Source organism: Condylura cristata, unplaced genomic scaffold (assembly GCF_000260355.1).
Source record: "Condylura cristata isolate star-nosed mole 26May11 unplaced genomic scaffold, ConCri1.0 scaffold00010, whole genome shotgun sequence".
Taxonomy (NCBI): Eukaryota; Metazoa; Chordata; class Mammalia; order Eulipotyphla; family Talpidae; genus Condylura; species Condylura cristata.
In genome coordinates this window covers 31196218-31217428 of record NW_004567111.1, presented here as the reverse complement: position 1 = coordinate 31217428, position 21211 = coordinate 31196218, and positions in this window count along the sequence as shown.

Genomic DNA, 21211 nt, shown 5'->3' with positions numbered 1-21211 from the left:
GCAAAATAAGTAGCATAGTGTCTGACACAGCAAGTTAGCATAAGTGATCAAAAATATTTATTGCTACTATCTCTCTTATTATTTACATCCCTTCTGTTAGTCTATTTGTACAGTCACTCCTGATTATTGTTTGTGTAAAATAAGAAAATACTTGAAACAGAACTGGAATAAAAAAATTGACTTTGAAAAGACCTGATCATATTGACTGTTTTTCTCTTTTTCCATTTTTTAACTTCTCTTGAGATCATAACAAACCCATTTGAGTCATTATGATCTCATGAGAAGTATATGAGATGCTTCCATTGAAATTTCACTGAAATCTTAATGTAGACACTATGGTTCTTCCAATGAAATCGTAATCATATGTTCCGAAGCCATCGTGGTGCATCGTGTCAATGCATGCTAAGGGAGTGCTCCACACAGACCATGACGTGATGCACTATAATGACTCTCTCAGAGCTGCTATGGTCCACTGTGTAAGCGCATGCTGAGGAAGCCGTTAATGCGCGGATTGCAGCCTGCAGAGCGCTCCTCTCCTCCGGAGGGGCTAGTCTGATGCATATTTTGATGAAAAGCTGGCTGTTTGATTTTCCTTTCTTTTTAAAATCAGCTTTACTGTGATTAGTGTGCATCTAAAGTGTTAGGATCCAATTCTATTTACGAATATGTAATAGTTATCATCCGCCCAAGACGCAAGACAACTTACTTCAGAAAACAGTCTTTATCAAGGAGACCAACACCTTGCAGGGTTCGTTGGCACATGCTTCACTGTCGTCTTCATATCTAATCAGCCCAGAATCACTGGAAACCATTAATAGAAGCTGCAAAAGTTCTTTTTCTTTATTTCCAAACTTTTAACTCTGTTTACAAATTAGTACTGGGAATTTTGGATCTCAAAAAATGAAGTACAAAAATGAAGGTAGTCATTTCTAAATAGAGAAACAAAATTCAAATATATTTTCAGGAAACTTTAAATGTTAAAGGAACAAAATATAGTCATTTTACAGTGTTAAGTATCTATCCAGGATCAAATTAATTCTATTTCTTTGCTATGGAAGAAACTAAGTGTTGGACTATAAAAATGGACTCTCATATTGTCCTGAGTTTTTAACTTGCATGCTTAAATAAAACTTATAGCCACCCGTATGCATTTTGTAATTAACTATAATTATCAAGCAATTAATGAATACAATTTATAAGATAACTCTAAGACAAAAGTCAAAGTTAGAGAATTAGAAATCCCGTTGAAGAGGTTCAACCCTTTCTTATTCTTAAGGGTGTACCTTGACTTTACCCTTTTCTATCAGTACAGATTTCATTAGCTTCCTTCCCTAAACATTACTTTTCCAGGTATGTGAACAGTTTTCTTCACTTATTTTTGCCCTCAGCTAAAAGTAAAATAATTCTTTTCAAAGTTTTAAATTACAACTGCAGTTACCTATGTATGACTTAGGAGTGCAGTTATAAAAATAAAGCCCTATCTAGTCTAACTCCTTAAATATCCGAAGTAAATTAAAATTCACAATTTGTTTCAAGAAAACTATTTAGTATAATCAAGTAACAGAATTATTTTTATTTGAAAGTTTATCCATGAGTAAATTCACCACTAGCCCAAGAACAGTAGCAATAAGATCAAAAATAGATTAGTAATAAAAAGATAACAATAATAGATTATATATTATATATGTAATAGTACATACTATAAGCTACTATTCCTATTTTATTATATTCATATATTTTATGTCATTTTGTTATATGTAGTTAAACACACATATACACTCATATACACAGAAAGTCAGTCATTTCTATCTGCACTATCAGGTCTAGCCCCCCTCTTTTTTTCCTCTGCTCTATGTCTTGATGGGTTGAAACTTAGATACTGATCTTCAGTATCTGGCTGTTTGTTATCAATGGGAGGCATAAGTAAAATGTAAGAGGAAGTAAGAATGTAGTCAGATATTTCTTCCTGTCCTCTTTTCTACTCAGCAGTCTGCCAGAGGCTGAGAGTTCAGGCTTCATGAAAAATAACAGCTCTGCAAGTAGAAATGACTTCTAACTTTTGCTAGTTCTTGTGCATGCCAGCAAGTATTGCTGGTTCCTTTACACTGGGCAACAAGTGTAAATGGTCCCATCATTGAAATTTATCAATGAACACTTTGAGTAGAATTATCTTTCCTATTGAGACTGTTGATATAATAAATGGCACTCAGACAGGTCATCAAGGAAAGAATATGAAGATCTTTCTAGGACTGGTTAAACACAGGGATGATGTAATACTTATTACAGCATTTATGCTTGATGACCACAAATTGTTTCTAATAAGTTGCCTTGTTGGCCAACACATTCATACACTCAAATTATATTCTAAAATCAATACAGTTGAGAGTATACATTATCTTTGGTAGGCTATATGAGATTAAATAGAAACAATGAGGTAGGTAGTGGGTGCTGAGCATGGCACCACAATTTTATCAGGAGCCATCATCTTAGCCACTCCCTATTCATACCTCCTGTTACACCCCAGGAATAACTCTTTCATTAGGAAGCTGAGCAGTACATCAAGGAGAGAAGTGCCAACATCAATTGAAAAATTCTGTCTTGGCTGTTCTCTGTAGTTGGAGATTTTGGTGGGATATACTGTCATAGCATTGTACTCCTTGATTTCAAAAATTAGCTTCCTCAGGAAGAGAGGGAAGGTAGCAGAGCCAAAGCATAAGATAAGAAGGGCGCAATTACAAGAAAAAGCCATAGACATCAACTGGTAATCAAAGTGCTTTGGCATCCAAAGATACTTGTAAAGATATCTTCCAGTGGGATCAGCCTAAAAGTAAAATTTAGCTGAGAGTATACATAACCAATATGTTTTTTCCCATGCTATTCTGCCTGCCTTACTCCTCCTCTCTAAAAAGTACTCACTTCATTACATGATGAACCCTTACCTCTGTTTCTGCTTTTAGAGGACTTTCCTTTAAACCCCTAACTTTCTTCTGGAGTAAACAAAAACAGCATCTTGCTTCTTACATAGCAAAGGATACTCTTAATTACAACAACAAGGGCAATTGGCAGCTGGTCGTTGTTATGTTCTAGGAAAAGTTGTGTGCCTTTAAGTCTTAGCTACTACTCAAATTTAAGGGGATTCTGTGACAACCATGTAAAGAATGGCTTTGTCTCTCATCAGGAAATCTTGCTGGTGGAAGAAGTGAATCAGTAGATTCATGTTTATACCATGTATTGGTCTTGGGATTTAGCACATCAAATGCATGTATCTGGCCTGACATGGTGGTGGAATTGTTACTGAAGGCAGGGTTATGTTGCAAACTAAGGGAATACACATTGTAAAATAGGAATTCTCTCCTACAAGATTCAGATTAACTAAACTGAAATCTATATTCAGTAGTATATCCATATTCAGAAAGCACAGGTCCAGGAAACAAAGCATCAAGGGGGTAAGTTCTCTCTCCCATATATATATGTATGTATGTATGCATATATATATATATATCATACCAATGCCACTTACAGAACTCTGAGACCTCTCCAAAGTTTGTATTTCTACAGCCTTAGTTATTTCAGGATATCAGGTTTGGAGATTTAGGAGAAGAAGGTTTCAATCATCCTTCTAGTAATTTGAAAGTGAAGACTTTCTTAGGTCATTGGGACTTCTTATTTCACTACACTGCAAGCGGAGAAGGGGATAGAGTTGGTAGGAGTGAGCAACTGCAATTATCAGATGAAAATTATGTGCTTATAAAAACAGTTAATAGAAAATTATGTTTGAGAACGAAAGATTCACTGCAGAATATTTTAGTAAACTATTTTCAATCATTAAGACCATAAGTAAAGTGTAGCAACTTGGTGAAGATAGGGTTAGTGAGGTCTGGGTCCTGCAGAAATGATGGTGTGGGTCACTATTCTGTGTAAAGAAACCCTATTTGCTTGAGGTGCCTCAGAGGTTAAGGGGAGTATAGAATAGATGAGGTAAGAAGGAAGCAGCGGTTATCAACTTCGACCTTGTGACCTGTTATCATAGGCAATTTTGCATCTATATTTTATGTTCTGTTTATTTCTTTTTGTCCTTTTCTCTATCTTCATATATAAAAAGTACTTACTAGGCCTAATGTTATAATTTATATACTAGATGACGATATGACTGAGTTGACATCATCTCATGCTGATACAACAGGACCTCTCTGAAGGATGAAAAACATTTATTCAAGAAAAGGATAAAAATAGATGCCGAGTGACAAGAGGAGCAGAATGTTCTTTTCATCAAATTTTATTCCCTTCTTCCCCTCCTCATACAATCATTACTCCTCTGTGCTCTGGGCTCTAGTAGTTGCGTATTAAGTCTGGTATCATTTTAAAACCGTTTGCTTTCCTGGATTTAAGCAAACAAAGCACAGGCAGGAGCTGGAAGGAACAGTGAGCATGCTCTTCAACCACAGGTCTGGCTTTAGGTAAACACTTGTAGCATTAAGCCCTCTATTTTTCTTTCAAACATAGGTATAATAAGTAGCTCCTTATTGCCTAAGTTCACCTATGCCTCCAGATTCTTTATTATCTCCCTGAACTTTCCCTGTACCACGATATTCCCCTCCAATACATTATATTCTGCTCAAATTTTGCTTATTGGACCGTGGCTGTTACAACTTAGTAGCCCATTTTCATTACAGCATGATCTTATTTATTCCTTGTGGCTAGTTTTTCCTTGTGGCTAGTTAAAGATAATCCATCCCATTTTACTAATGTTGACAATGAACCACACAAGGCAAGAGTATTGTCCAATATCACACAGAGAGTTATATCCAGGGCTGAATCAGAACAATCGAACTCAATCCCTTAAGCTGATATATTTAAAAAAAAAAAAACAAATAAGTAGTTTTGGTCTAGATTGAGTATCCATAGGAAATTAGAAAGTCTGTTTGCAAACAAAAATAGGTAAAGAAACAAAGGTTATTTGGTTTGAAATTTTATCAACAACTGTAGACATCAACAAATCTATTCAGTATGTAAAACAGAAGTAATTTAGTAAACCAATTTTGTGTCTTTTAACCTGAACTCTTTGAATAAATTATTTTCAAGTAAACTTCAGGTAACTTTTTAATGGACTCAAATCTTAAGAAAATATTCAACATTTTCAGAGCTGTTCTTTTGAAAACTTATTTTTATACAGAATTGTTGACACTTTTCTTTATTCTTTTCTCCAGTTTTTCTGACTGAACCTATATTCCCAAAGCAACCCTAACTCCATATCATATTTCAAATTTTGTAGTCCCTGATGAACTTGGAATTTCTCCATTTTCTCTTTTCTCTTGTGCCTGCCATTTTAGTTTTATATTTTGCATTAATTTTCCTTAAAAATATGTTTGCTTACAGTCCTAGTCATTAAAGTAAACAAATGGCATGGTCTTACCTGGTAGATTTGACATGGATGTAGTCTGGTAGTAGACTTTGTATATTCACAATCTGGAATTATAAAAATAATACTGGGTCAGAACTCTTATTAATCAATAGTTAAATTTAAGACAAAAATAAAAATAAATCATTAGCGCTAGAATTAAGCACATTGATATCAATCTTCTACTAGATATATACCTGTAACACACCTATAATTTTCTGATCTCTTGATCTGTAAAATTCCATTCATGAAATTACCCTATATTTTAAGGTATTTTCTTGATTTTGAATCACTGAATTTATATTGATTTTATATTTATTAAGGAATAAAAATCAGTTTTCAAATTAGTCAGTATCCCAAGAAAAAAGTGTTACATGTTAAATTAAGTTTCAAGAACACAGTATAACATATCAGTACTCAGAGATTTATAACTTGACTAGATCAATAGTTGATAAGATATTTTGGCTTGTGAAATGTTTAAACCAAAGGAACTTTCTTACACAGAGTGAAAAATTTTAGGAATTAGTCCAATCTAACATTAATTTAAATATATATTAATAGTAATTAATATACTGTATTAATAATGTAATTAATAATGTAGCACAGCAGTGTACTTATTTTTGAAGGGTCATAAATTTTGTTTATGTATAGTAATGAAAATCCATAAAAGAAAAAATGGTTGTTTTTCTTAAGAATGAAAAACATGATTTTTTTCAAGAGGTCAGTTCATTGGCATAAATAACAACTCTATTTTAAAATCATCTGAAAATGACTATCTATGTAGGGTTAGTGTGAGACAGAAACTGTTTCAGAGAAAATGAATGAGTCATAGTAATGTGACTGTCCAAGTTCATTCTCTGTTGAAGCTAAAGTATCACAATCATCTTTGAAGCTGAAACTGTGCTAAATGATAATTTGCATCTAACATTTCTCACACATTACACATGAATTAATCATTAGTGATAGAGTTGCATAATTGGTTCAGATTATAACTAAAGAATACTTATTTACTTAAATGGTGACTTCTTCATGATGAGCCCAGAATGGCCCCCTAATTATGAGAACTGGACAAGACGAGATGGTAAAACGATGATAATACTTCAATATCAAAACACATTTTTCCTCAACATTCCACTCATTCTTTGTTCTGTCATTAGTCTTGCCTTTATCATTCTAATCTCTCCTCTCTCTTGGTTGGCTTTTTTTTTTTTTATTTTCTTTCTTTTCATAAACATCATCTGGTCTTTCTTAGCTTCTCTTCCCTACTTTTCTTTCCAACTCCTTATTTCTGGTCTCATTTCCAATCCTTAAACTAGAGTTTTAATGAATACTGAAAACAGGAGGAAAGGCTAAATTTCACAATGACATAATTGAGAAATAGACTTGTAAATAGCAATTTTCAGTCATTAACATTATTGTAGGGTTCAAAAGTTATAGGTACTTAGTAAATTAAAGTAAAATCATTTTGATATTTTTAACATGAGGTTTACCTTTTGAGAAAAAAATGTTGGCCTGAACAAAGAATGGGATTGAGTTTATGATGAGAGAGATGTGCCAAAGATCAAGCTGGCCTCTTCTTCATTGCTGCCCTGCCTGAGCAAATTGGCAACTCATAAATGCTTTGGTAGATGATGCACACAAAAATATATGCATGGGAACCTGGTCTGCCTGCTGCTGTGTATGGCCAAAGAGTTGCTCTTGCCAGCTGCTGAGTCCAGTCTCAGAACTACTCCCGGCACGTAGAGGCTTCCTTGGAGCAGGAGATTCTGAAAGATTTTCCCGTGCATATGGAAGGGCATGTTTTAACTATCACTTTGAAAAATAAAGAGAATATTTCTGATAAACTTCTCACTCAGAAACTTCATTATCTGGAGGGAGAGAAACATTCAGATTTATTTCAGGATTTGGAGCATATACAACTGACTCCATTGAACCAAATTAATAGACTTAAAATGCTTCATAAAGGAAATCTTGAAAAGAAAAAGGACATTTCCAATATACAGATTGAGAGACGTATATAAAATCCACACAAGAAATCTAAGAGAATCCTACCCTATTTGTAGGATTCCTTGTAAGTACAAAGATAACGAGTAGCTCATCTACTCTAGGTTAAACATGTTTACTCTGTTTCCTATATCCTAGGTATAGCTTTGGTTTGCTTCTATACTGCTTCCCCTTTCTTTTCCTTTTCCTTCCCTTCCCTGAAAGAGTCAAAGCAACTTAATTGTACTGAACACCCTGGGGGGGGGGGGGGATGAAGCCATTTACCTAAATACAAACTGCAGAAATGATAGTGGAGCTACTAACAGAATTGGACTTGGTGATAAGGAAAACATGGAAAAAATTAAAGTTTAATTGAGAGAAAATTAAGTAAGGAAATAGTAAATTTTTTTGTGTGTTTCCTCTAGAAAAATTTGTATATTTAAAACTTTAAATATATAATTTTAGGTGAACTTGACATCTTACAGTTCCTAATAGGTTACCTAGATTTGTGATTCCATTTTAATCAACTGAATAATTGAGTTAGAACTAAATTCAATGAAGGATAGTGAGATTGTTATTTATTTTGTAAAAGGTAATGGGATACTTGGCCCTCCCTGGTGGTGCAGCGGGTTAAAGCACAGCATTGAGAAGCTAAAACCACTTCCGCATGAGTTCGATTCCCGCCTGCCCCGGAGGAGACCACATGGCGTGGCAGACCTCTCCTGACCCGCCCGCTGCTCCCCTCAGCAGTGTACTTCGTAGATCTGCCTGTTCTGCTCCCCACTCTGTCTCTGGTGAGGCCTCTCACCACCCCTGACCCTCTGGCCTGTACCCCAGCTCTGTATGCACAAATAAATAAATCTTTTTAAAAAAAAAAAAGGTAATGGGATACTTAAGGTCATCCTATTTAGAATTTTAATTTAGTAGATTCATAGGATAATTTCATTTGAATAAGGGTTTGCTAAAAAAATAATATATTTTAGAAAACAACTGGATATTTAAGTGTATAAATACCAATTCAGTATTTAAGGACATTCAGATAATTGTACTGTAGAAGAAAACATTAGGTATAGAAAACAGACATATTCCCAAGTGGGTAAGTAAAAGTAAGCCCTAGAAATGTTTCATATGCTTAAAATCTGCCTTCTTGAACCTCATTTTACAACGCTGCTGATAAGCAGAGATTTTGGGGTGGCTCCAGGACAGAAGGAATTGCAATAGTATTCTGGGCTAAAAGGACTAGAACACTGAACTTAAAGTTATTAGAATCTCTTGGCTTTTCTCCATTGATGGTTCTTCTCTGTTTATTTTTCTTTTTAGATGATGCTCACATTTGAATAAGAGAGAAACACTTCTTCCACATAGCATGGCATTTGGCTGATAAAAATATTATGCTTGCATATTTATAGGGCCAACCCCTGGCTCAACATGAAGGGAGTAATTGGAAAATCTCTAACTCCTAGCTTTTACCTGAGGGAGAGGAAAGGACAGTTCAATTATGTCCAATGCTCTAATATTTATGAGTACCACTTAGCCAACTTCTGTTTCCCTATCTCAGAAAACTGATGTTGAGACACATGGGAGAAGCCACTGAAAACAAAGATGACAGTTTGGACTAGAATGAAGGTTTGAGAAGTCCCTAGAATCTACTCAGGCTGGGGGTTAGTGTTTCCTGTACTATACTGGTGATTGTGCTGTTTTGTCTTATAAGGTCAGACATTAACACAAAAGGACAAAGTAAAATTTTAAAAAGAAGAAACATGGAAAAATGTTTCTGATAAAAGAACAAGATAAATCTCTAAAAATGAAATATAATTAAATGAATGTATAAGTTTTATCTGATAGAGAACTCAAAATAGCCACCATAAACTGGCACAATGAAGTCAGGAGAAAAAATTCTGCCATTTGCGACAATGTGGATGGAACAGGAGAATATTACTCTAGGAGAAATATATCAGAGAAAGGAAAATACCATATGACTTCATTTATATGTGGAAATAAAAGCAAAATAAAAAATAAAATCACACACACATACAAACACTGGGCTCATAGTTAAAGAGAATACATTGGTGGTTGCTAGAGGTGAGGGGTTGAAGGTGAGTGACATGAATGGTGAAAGGATCAAAAGGTGTAAATTTAAAGTTATAAAATATATAAGTAATAGATATAATGTATAGCATGGTGACTAGTTAATAATACTGTAGCACCACTACAGCTAATATAGTATTTGCTAATACTGTATTAGCAAAACTGAAATAATAGATCTTAAAAGTTCTTATTAAAAGAAAAAAATGTTTTGAATTATATGTGCTGGTTGATGTTAAACTTACTGCAGTGATCATTTCACTGTAACATAATACATATTTCAGTACAATATGAATCATTAGATTATATACATGAAACTAATATAATATTAAAATTAATTTTATACTTCAATAAAAGGAAAAGGAATTTTGACATGCTGTGCTATTTCTGAATAGATAGAACTATGACTGATGTTTCTCAATTTACACAGCTGATTTCATCAATGTATTTTTCATTTAAAGAGAATACATTGTATACTGTATTTTCCTACTTTGTGGTTATCTGAGCTTCACTAAAGGCCATAGTTGAGATAGGCTTCAGCAAGTTATTTTAGTTTTTTATATCAAACTCTTGTTTTACCATTAGCATTGTTTGATTTATTAGTCAGTGTTAACTTCAGATTAGTTCTATTTGTTTTTCAGGTGCCTTTATATAATATTAATTGATGGCTAATTTTGAGAAGTTTCTTTTTTTTTTGCTGCTTAAAGAAGTAACTGTCCCCCCCTAGATTGAAGTCTTATTTGAGAGGAGAGAAAAATAGAGCAATTAGAGCAAAGTACTGTAGGCATATCCTGGCCTCTCCTCTCACTGAGTCTAGCCAAGAGTGTATATTGCTGATGTCCTCTCTCAAAGTAAAAAAAAAAAAAAAATGACAACCTGAGCTTCACTAGTGAAAATGAGGTTAAGAATGGACAGAAGCAAACTAACAGAAGTGTTGGGGCTTAGGGAACTATGACTGTCCATATTCTAGCTCTATGACCTTTATAATCCATCAGTAAGAATGCCTGCAGGTGGGATGTGTTGATTTTCTGATCATGTCCATTTTCTTCATATAATATGAATAAATCCTCAGGACAGACACTGAGATTCTCAACTCAGTCAGGGATGTAACCCACTAAAAAGGCTGCAATTAGTAGAAGAGACAGACATAAACCTTCATGGTTATTGTGTACACCCTTTCCTCTCATATGAGCCAATAAAAATACATCTGTATCCTTCAGAGTCTGTGCTAGAAGAGAATGGGTAATGTTGAACTATTAATTAAAAAAAAATAAGGCTCCAAATCCCTAAATAGCGCCAAGTAATACTAAATAACTTATAAAAATCAGAATTGAAACTTCTCTTTTCAAATGATCTTTAGAAGATATTTTTTTGATTAAAAAGGTTGAGAAAATTACCTGTCATAAAAGATCAACATTTCACTTTCTATTATAACACTACATTGTCTAGAAGCAATTCTTGGAAATGCTCATGATGTGCTTGAAGAGTATGGACAATTTCTTCCTGCTGTTTGGAACATTTAATGCAGAGCTCTAGTGTGTGTGTGTGTGTGTGTGTGTGTGTGTGGGACAGATTCAGATATTTTGTGAACAGGTTTAACATGCAATATGCATTTTTTTTTTGTTTGTCTCATAACACCAATAAGGAGCTAACAGAGCTCACAAGCTCCTTTATAATGGGATGAATGGCTGTTGTATTATAATTGCAAACAATGCTGCAGATGCAATTCAAAATTCTTTTTATGCTTGCAAATATGTTGCTCATTGTTCCTTGTTTTAGTAGAATCCTTAATTTGCACTGAAAATTCTGTTAGCATTTTATTTTCATAAAGCTATGTATCTTTTAACATGGGTCTATTTTTTTTTCCAGTTAGTGAATAATTTTCCAGGAAAAGTGTTTTCTAAATTCATGAGACCAGCACTATTTCTGCTGCTATAATTGTGGTAAAGTGTCTATACCTTAGTCATAAAAATATTCATGCTAGAATCTAAGCTTATGGGCAAAATTTTAGCTTATAGCTTTCCAAAAATGCTTTTGCACATATTTTATTTATATACCCATGTATACAGAAATGGCAAATGTGTTCACATATTTTTTGAAACTTCTTGGGAATTACAGAACATTTTTTTTCTGACAAATATTTAAATAAATAATATGAGAGACCTTATAAATGTGTATCATTGATGGACTATTAAAAAAATTATTATTCCTGCTAAAATTACCCTATATGTTTACATATGGACTTTCTTAATAAAATGATAAATCAGCATGAAAGATAATTTTTTTGGAGGGTGGTGGTAGATAGCTATCAACTCTCCTTAGGTTCACACATGTTTTTATCCTATATTTTTCTACATGAACGGAAGAGATGTATTTCACAAAATTAAAACATGTATATTGATTATAAAATTCAAATTCCATTGAACATTTATGACATTCCTGGAATTACTTATGTTATCTTAGCAGTGTGGACAAATATAATTATCAGAATAACTCTATGATATAGGAACTATTATTTTTTCCATTTTACAAATGAGAAAAGTAAGGCAGATATTTATTTATTTATCCAAAGTCATAGAGCTAGAAAGCTATAAAACTAATATTAGATTGTAGACTGCTTGATTACAGAGATGATAATTAAAACAAAAATTTTCTCATATTATTAATTCCAATCAGTCTATTAGATTGGTTATTGTTTACCAACTTAAATTGTGTATTAATGAAATAGTATGTATGGTTTTCAACTATAGAACTTTCCCATAGATAATCAACCAACTGACCACACAAACTTTCCAAATACATTTGTCACTATAGATTATGGCATTGTTTCATTAACTTCCTAATTAAATTAAGTCCTCTAGCTATGGACACATTTTAGAAAATAATTACGAATCTATTATTTGGGGGTCTCATATCTGTACAGTTATAAATTTTATTTGTCCCTGGGGAAAAGGCATTGGAATCTACTAAGAGATATTTTAAAAAGTAGAAACTAATTGATACAACTATTTCTAAATAAAACCAAGTTAAAGTATTAAAGACTTTGTTTATAATTATCTTTGGTATTCTATGACGTAGAAAAAAATAGCTAAAAGTGCCAATCAAAAAAGAAATAATTAAAAATTTTAGAATTAACAGCCAAAGAGTTCCCATTGAGTCTGCAGCATGGAGTTTTTCAGTTTATATGTATCACGTAGATACTTAAATAATGCTAAATTGTGAACCTGTTCAAGCCAGAGGCTATCTGTTAGATTGATGTGTTCACCTGTAATGCCATAATATAGAATCTTTAGAACAATATTTCAATCCATTGCTTTCCTCTTTTCTTACAGTTTCCTGATTCCCACTTTAAGGACTTGTAAAGAGAGGAAGAGACAACATTCAGACTTCTTGGAACTTTACATGCAGGAAAGTAAGTAAATGCATATTCACTCTGTGCAGAGTTCACGGAATGGTGAGGACAACATAAGCCTCACAGAAAATGATTGTTCCACAACAAGATACATTTCAAACTGCTCAACACCTGGGCTTGAAATCAGTTTATCCTTCTGTTGGTTAGTGCTACTGCCATGATATTGGCAAAAAGATGGGCAGTTTGAAGGGGAATTCACAAAGTCATGAAGCCCATTAATTCTGGTAATGTATCTGTTTTCCTGACTGGCAGGACTATAAGGAAACAATTGGTGATATCATTGGGGATCTGCATCTGGTTACATAGCACAATGAAAACAGGGATTCCACACTGAGTTTACCACATTGGTCTTTGCTTTGTACATGATTACAGATTCTTGTAAAGAAAGAAAAGTAACTGATTACTCATTGATCTGTGCACAGACCTGGTTTTCTCTGGATTGATTAGACTGAGTATATTTGTAACTACTGAAATAGTTACAAATATTTACATTATTTCTTTACTTTCTTTCATTATCATTGATATCTATCTCTATCCCATATATATGAGTATACATACACACACCCACACACACACACCACTTGGTTCACACAGATACAACTGAAATATATATGTCCAAGACTCTTAGCTCACACTTCCATTTCCATTATCCTTTGGAACTTATGCCCCTTGCACTGTGTGTCTAAGACTTATTTTGGAACTTTCTGATGAATCCACACATTATCTTTACAGTTACTTTAAAACATAGAATTGAATGAATAACCACTGTGGGGGTGGGAGGGAAGTAATTGCTACTGAAACCTTAGAGAAATCTGACAGCACACGCTGTAGCTGTTCATATCACTTTTTTGAAAACAAGTCCTGTCTTTAATCTGTTATTTGATTTCAAACCTGCTTTTGATCCATTATTCACTTTGAAATCCCAACCTTGTTCAGACATTCTGTTTAACCATATATTCTAAGACTGAACTCACAATTCAGAAGGATAAAGACTTGCAACAGCAGAATTTTCTTAATTTTAGATTATAGAATTACATAGCAACTACTGAGCTGCAAGAGTCCTCTAAACTGGCATCTGCTCAGGAAGCATAATCAGTTGAGATTAAAGTAATTACAAAAAATTATTTTTCTACCTTTAGTTAAATACTATAATAATGTAAAATAACAACTACCAAATACTGAAATGCTTCCCAGCATTTCTCTCAATGAACAGCAAAATTCTGAATGATTCACATTATGTCTCTAAGTTTGTCCTTGACAGTGTGTATAAGTAGCAGTGCTCTTTACAAACTGAAAACTATTTAAGAAATAATATAAAACAACAAAGAAAGCCAATGAAAGATCATTGTCATTATTTCCAATGGAAAGGTTAAGGACAAACCACAGTGTGACAGTAGAATGGAACCACTTTTCTATCCCAGAATTACCTAGGCTTTGAGGTGCTGTGAGGGAACTGCCCCCATTGCTAAACCAAGACCCCAGAACCACAGCAGTTGAGGTCATACTACGAACTGGTTTGCAGAAGCATTATTATTCTCAGTTTTGCAATCAGCAAATTAGTTTACCTTCTTAGTTATAATATAAATAAAAGGACAAAGAGACGCCAAAAATACTATAAGGGGAAATTTATGTGTGGGGGGTGAGAGGATTCACAGAAGACACAGTGGGGAGCAGAATAGGCATGTTAACTGAGATACAGTGTTGAGTGGAGCGGATGGTGAGACAGGAGAGGTCTGCCACACTTTGTGGGTCACCTCCCTGGCTGGGGATCAAACTTGTGCTGCAGTGTCTGTGAATAGCTTCATAGTGCTGTGATTTAACCCCTTGCACCATCAGGGAGGCCCCTCAAAATCTCTTAAATGACTGATGTCATTAGTGAAGTCTCTTTTCTCGAAACATTAAAAAGTTCATTTTAATTTGTTATAGTCTTAGGAATTCTTAAAAATTCTGAATGAATGTGCCCCAGACAATATCATATCCATTAACAAAGTCGCATGATAAATGCTTTCTGATTCCAGAAAGTCTTTGGTATGTTCTTCTTTAACTAATAAGAAGGAATTTCATTACAAAGGAATTTCAAAATATGAGCTAGTTTGTCAGTGGCAAGTATTGATTAATCCTGGTCTGCCTAAAGTTAATCAGTATCTATCTATCTATTTATTTATTATTGATGAGCTACCATTTTCTTACCTCCTTGTTCACTTCAACAGAATAGGATTCCCCCCCTCAGGTATGGTTTCTGTAGCTTGCCTACCCATAAACCTCCACCATAGTTCACTGTGTTCTTCTCCACCCTTTCCCTCTCTTTAATCAATATATTTTAATGGAAGTTGGTCATTCTCATACAGAAGCCACAATGTTTGATATCCTATTATTTTGAATTAAAACTTTTAATTTTACTGGTCCACTTTCTATCATCTTTTTGATCAGTCTTTGAAGAAGTTAAGCTTTTTGCAATGAAAGATTTAGTTTTAAATATTAACAACAGTTTTAACATATTTATCTAGAAGCTATTGTATTTATACACAATGAGATACTACATTATTAATAAAAGATTAAATCTTGCGGCCCTCCCTGGTGGCGCAGCGGGTTAAAGCACAGCACTAAGAAACTAAAACTACTACAGCATGAGTTCGATCCCCGCCTGCCCAGGAGGTGACCACATGGCGCAGCAGACCTCTCCTGACCCACCCGCTGCTCCTCTCAGCAGTGTACTTCAATAATCTGCCTGTTCTGCTCCACACTCTGTCTGTGGTGAAGCCTCTCACCACCCCTGCCTGTACCTCTGGCCTGTACCCCAGTTCTGTATGCATAAATAAATAAATCTTTAAAAAAAAAGATTAAATCTTGCAATTTGTGAACAACTTGGGTGGAACTTGGAGGGGTGATGGTTGTGACATAACCATATGGAGAAAGAAAAATACCACATGATTTCACTCATAGGTAGAACACAAAGAATCAAGACATATTATCAAACAAAACAAAACAACCCTTAGATTCTAACAGAAGAATGGCTACTGGTATATTGGTTGGCATGGATAAATAGGATCAACTAATAGTGGGGGGGGGTGATAGCAAAACTTCTGGTGGTGGGTGTGGTGTGATTTACATAAATTTAAGAGTGTTACAAGCCTGTGTTACTTCAATACAAATAAAATAAAAAATGATGTTAATGCCTAGAAGTATTCATGAAGTACTTTCTTTTTTGAGAAGACAGCAAATAGTCAGGAGCACAGTGGAAAGTAGACAGCATCCAGGACCTTGGTGGTGGAACTTGTGTGGTGATACATGTCTGAAGGGTATGATCCTTTATCTCTAAATTATATACAATATTGGAAACAAACGTTCCATAAACAATACAAAACAAAACCTCATTTATGAATTTATATGAAGGATTTCATTAAGTAATATCAACAGAGTCCTTGACAAATATTGAGTTCAATAGATGGTAGACAATAAAATAATTAATAAAACCAACAATGTACTGGTATGGATATCATCTATGAAAAAACACATTTAAATAAAAAGAACATTCTTTATTCTAAAAAGAATATAAAAAATAGAAGGGTGCTTACTGAATTCTATTGATAAAAGGTAGATAGTTGCTAGAATTCTTGACAACTTAGGAAGTCTTAAGGAAGAGAGAAAAGAAAACAGGGTAGGTCTTACATACTCTTAAAAACCAATATAAAAATGGATCTGCAAAAAAATTAAAAAAAAATTACATTCTACTATCATTCCAAGAATTGGCAGGTAGTTATTATGAGCTTGAGAGTATATATATATATATATATATATATATCAGTTCCACAAGCAAGAATGACTTGCTCCTTCACATAACAGCTTGTCAATGACAAAGCAGTTTACTATATAGATGTTATAAGGCAGAGCATGTTAAGAAAGAGCCTGCTTTGTTGGGTTCTACAAACATTCCATAGGATGTTATTTGTTGTATTCATTTTAATAAAAGAGTTCAGGTGTATATTAAAAAGGCTGGCAAAGAATTACTTGCCAGATGAATACAATTCTATCTTTAACAACTAACCTTTTGTCATAATGCTTTATTTTCTAAGTGTTACATATTTTTTCAATTTTTATCTTAATTTTCAAAAATAAGTTTAAACAGGAAAATATATGTTGTATGTACAACTCATTTAAAATGTTGGTTCCGGGCCCTCCCTGGTGGCACAGTGGGTTAAAGCACTGCACTAAGAAGCTTAAGCCACTTCCACATGAGTTCGATCCCCGCCTGCCCCGGAGGAGATCCACATGGCGCAGCAGACCTCTCCTGACCCGCCCGCTGCTCCCCTCAGCAGTGTACTTTGATCATCTGCCTTTTCTGTTCCCCACTCTGTCTCTGGTGAAGCCTCTCACCCTCCGCATCTCTGGCCTGTACCCCAGATCTGTATGAATAAATAAATCTTAAAAAAAAAAAATGTTGGTTCCTTTGTATAGTCTGTAAAAATATCCTCAACAAAAATACTTTGTAACCAAGTGTAAACTAAGTATTAATTAAGTTGATTAGGAAGAAAATATCTGAAGTAGAGAGCAACAGGCATTTGAAGTTTTTGTTGTTGTTGTTGTTGTTTCATTTCTACTGAACTATAATTACATATAACATAAGTTATTTAAAGTATACCACAGAGGTTTCCCTCCCCATCTAGATAATTAACAAAACCACTGTCTTATATTTTTTAGCCATCTGTTTGCTTGTTCACTTATTTATTTTTGATGAGAGTATTTAAGTTCTATTCTTTTAACAAATTTCAAATAAAAACATACTCTGTGTGTGTGTGTGTGTATATACTGTGTGTGTGTGTGTATATATATATATATATTATTAAACCATTTCCACATTTCATTCTGGAAGCTTATTTATCTGTACTTGCAAGTTTGTATACTTTTACCAAAGTTTCACCAATTCTTATTGGTAAAGTGCTCAAATTTCCCTGACCTTAGTGTGATCATCTATAAAATTTAATCAAATTTATGTTCCTTAAAAGTGTTTTTTTCCAGCCCCCCCACCCCCCTGGTAGCGCAATTGGTTAAAGCACAGCACTAAGAAGCTAAAGCCACTTCAGAGCATGAGTTCGATTCCTGCCCCAGAGGTGACTCACATGGAGTGGCAGACTTCTCCTGACCCACCTGCTCCCCTCAGCAGTATAGTTCATCAATCTGCCTGTTCTGTTCCCCACTCTGTCTTGGTGAAGCCTCTCACCACCCCTGCATCTCCAGCCTTACCCCAGTTCTGCGTGTATAAATAAATCTTTTTAAAACAGTGCTTTTGCCTTTCAAAACTTTTTAGTATATTCTGATAATTCATTGAAAATGCTTTCAAGAAAAGCATCAGGATTTTATCTTTTTTAGGCAAGCAAAATTTTTTTGAGTTGCTGATAATACCAATTTTTAAAAATGGAAATCAAGAACTATATTTTATAACTCAATTGTTATGGAAAAAGGTATAAATTGACAGGAATAGTAGAAAACATTTGGGTGAATATTGAGGAGTTAAGAGTTCTTAGATCTTTTCCTTTTTTCCTTGAGCATATGAAAGCTCAAGGAACAAAGTAGGGTGGAGGATGAATTCCATTCCAATTCAATTCTGTAAATATTCTATAATAAATAGATTAATATGAACATGAAAGTAGAATGAAGTCAATACCATTAACTCATGGAAAGCATAATTAGAATCAGGTCAATTCTCACACAAGGGTATCATTCATTTTACTATATGAAAGAAATGTAAGACAATTAACAGTTTCCAAATTAGCTTGATGGGAGAAAACCTACAATAGAGCAATCCATTACTTACTAATGAAGTTACATTCCATAAAGGAGTTCCTCCTAGGAATTTCCTTTTGAAATAATATTTATGTATAGTTTAGCAGAGGTGAGCATTGATTGCTTATCTCAATTGCAAATTTAGCAAGTTCCCTAGAGGAAAAAGCACACAGATTGTTTGACTGAATTGTTGTGGGTGGTTTAAAATTACGATGAAAAGCAATGTAAAAATAGAAACCATGTGGGTTTCTTTATTTTGCTTGAAGGGAATGTTACTAATTTATTTTTCCTATAAAAATTCAATGAAATTAGAATTTACATTTTGCTTCCAAATTGGCAACAGCAAAGATGGAATTCAATTAACCCATTTGTTATATTTATTAGTTCTATATTGTTCATTTTCACCCAGCCACTGACCTAGGGTGCTGACTACACAGGACAAAAAATATAAGATAAAAATAAATGAGGTAAGGATATAAAATATTGTGGGTTGTTAACTCTATGTGTGATTTTGAATTTAACAGAGTGATTTAGTTTCAATTTATATAGCACAATTAGATGCTTTGCGGAAGTGCAAAAAAACATGTGATAGCATCTCTCCTTACAGATGCTTACAATGAAGTTGGTTGTTTATAACTGTATTGGATATTTCAAAGCTATAATAATCATTCACACATCTATACAATAAATAATTCTAATAGATACTTGGTGCTGCTGAGGAAAAGATAATTCCTGCCATCATGGAATTTACTTTCAAAGAGGAAGACAGAAAATAAACATGTTAAAAAATAACAACAAATAATCTATAAATGATAAGCATTTTCTGTGAAAAACTGAAAATAATTCAGTGATAGAGAAATACAAATGAACAGCCAACTGGTTAAATGGAGCAGCGTGGGGTCTTGAGATGCCTTGTTGAAGTGATGCCATTTAAGATAAGACGTTACACTTACGAGAGACATATAGATAATGAAACCAAAAATGCCCTTCTGGAAGGGCACTAGGTTTGTGCTTAGTGTCCTGACAGAGTCCCAATGTAACTGGAGAATAGAAACTAGAAACAGAATACTTGAAAGTTTACATAGGGTTTAGAATTCTAACCCATGTGTAGTATTTTAGATTATAGTTATAGTTCCACAGGAAGTGGATAGAATAATTGTATGAGCATGATAAATTTGTTTTATGACTTAAAATACGGACCAGCCTGAATTTGTTTTAAAGACTAATGCTAGTTGAGAATGTGGAGGACAGGTTAGAAATCAATAGAACAGTAGGAGTCTATGGCAACAGTTCAGCCAAGATTTGACCTGAATTATAGTAGTAGAGCTGCACAGAACAAAGAGGCAAACTTAGATATATTTGATGGTGGTATTAGTAATACTTGCCAATATTTTGGATAGAGGGCCACAGAAGCTAGGGATGAATAAAGCAAACCCCTGGAGTTTTTTTCTTGAGAAACTGTATGAATGATTGTGTCATTTACTGAGATAAGAAACACATCCAGGTTTCAAAAGGAGAAATGATTATGTAAGCTGTGGACATGTTACTTCTGAGACTTGAAAATAATACAAGAAAGTTGGCATTAAAAATAGGCAATAGAGAGCCAACAAGTAATTTAAGAGTCACTAGTAGTCAAGGAATAGAATGTATACAGAAAAATGAAAGGGATTGAGGAATAAACCCTAGGACTCAGACATGAATGCCACTATGTATTTGGAAAGGTTTATTAGAAAAATCAAGCTGAAACTGATGACCTTAAAGCAAAGAGGAGGTGATTTTCAGAAGAAGGGAAAACTCAGCTGTGGTAAAGATTGGAAGAACAAAAATTAGGACATGAATGATCAGCAAACTAGGCAAAAGTGAAGCTTGTAGAGATCTTGACAACAGCCATTTCAGCATCATAATGGAGAAAGAAGCTCAATTGCAGACCTCTGAGGAGTGAATAGAGTGAGAAAACAGTCTGTGAAAGTAGCTAATTCTTTCTAAAAGGTTTTTTTTTTTTCTGTGTAGGAAAGCATAGACATGGAATGATATTTGGAAAATATTGTGGAATGGAATAAGATTTCCAATGAGTATTAAATAGTAAGACAAGTTTATTTTTTAGTGGCTTTTAAAATATTTCTTTTTTCTTGTATATATGTATATGCGTGTGCACACACACATGCAAGTGGAGTGCCATTGATTTACATCCTTGTATTGTCTGGACAGTAGAGGGTTTACTCCCTTAAGATAGCATTCCCCGGGGCCCTCCCTGGTGGCACAGCGGGTATTTAAAGCACAACACTAAGAAGCTAAAGCCACCTCAGTCAGCATGAGCTCAATCCCCACACCACATGGTGTGGCAGACCTCTCCTGACCCGCCTACTACTCACCTTAGCAGTGTACTTCGTTGATCTGCCTGATCTACTCCCCACTCTGTCTCTGGTGAAGCCTCTCGCTGCTCCTGTGCCTCTGGCCTGTACCCAGTTCTGTATGCACAAATTAAAAAAAAAAAAACTTAAAAAAAAAAGATAGCATTCCCCCTTCATCTTCACACTCCCACCATAGAAGCA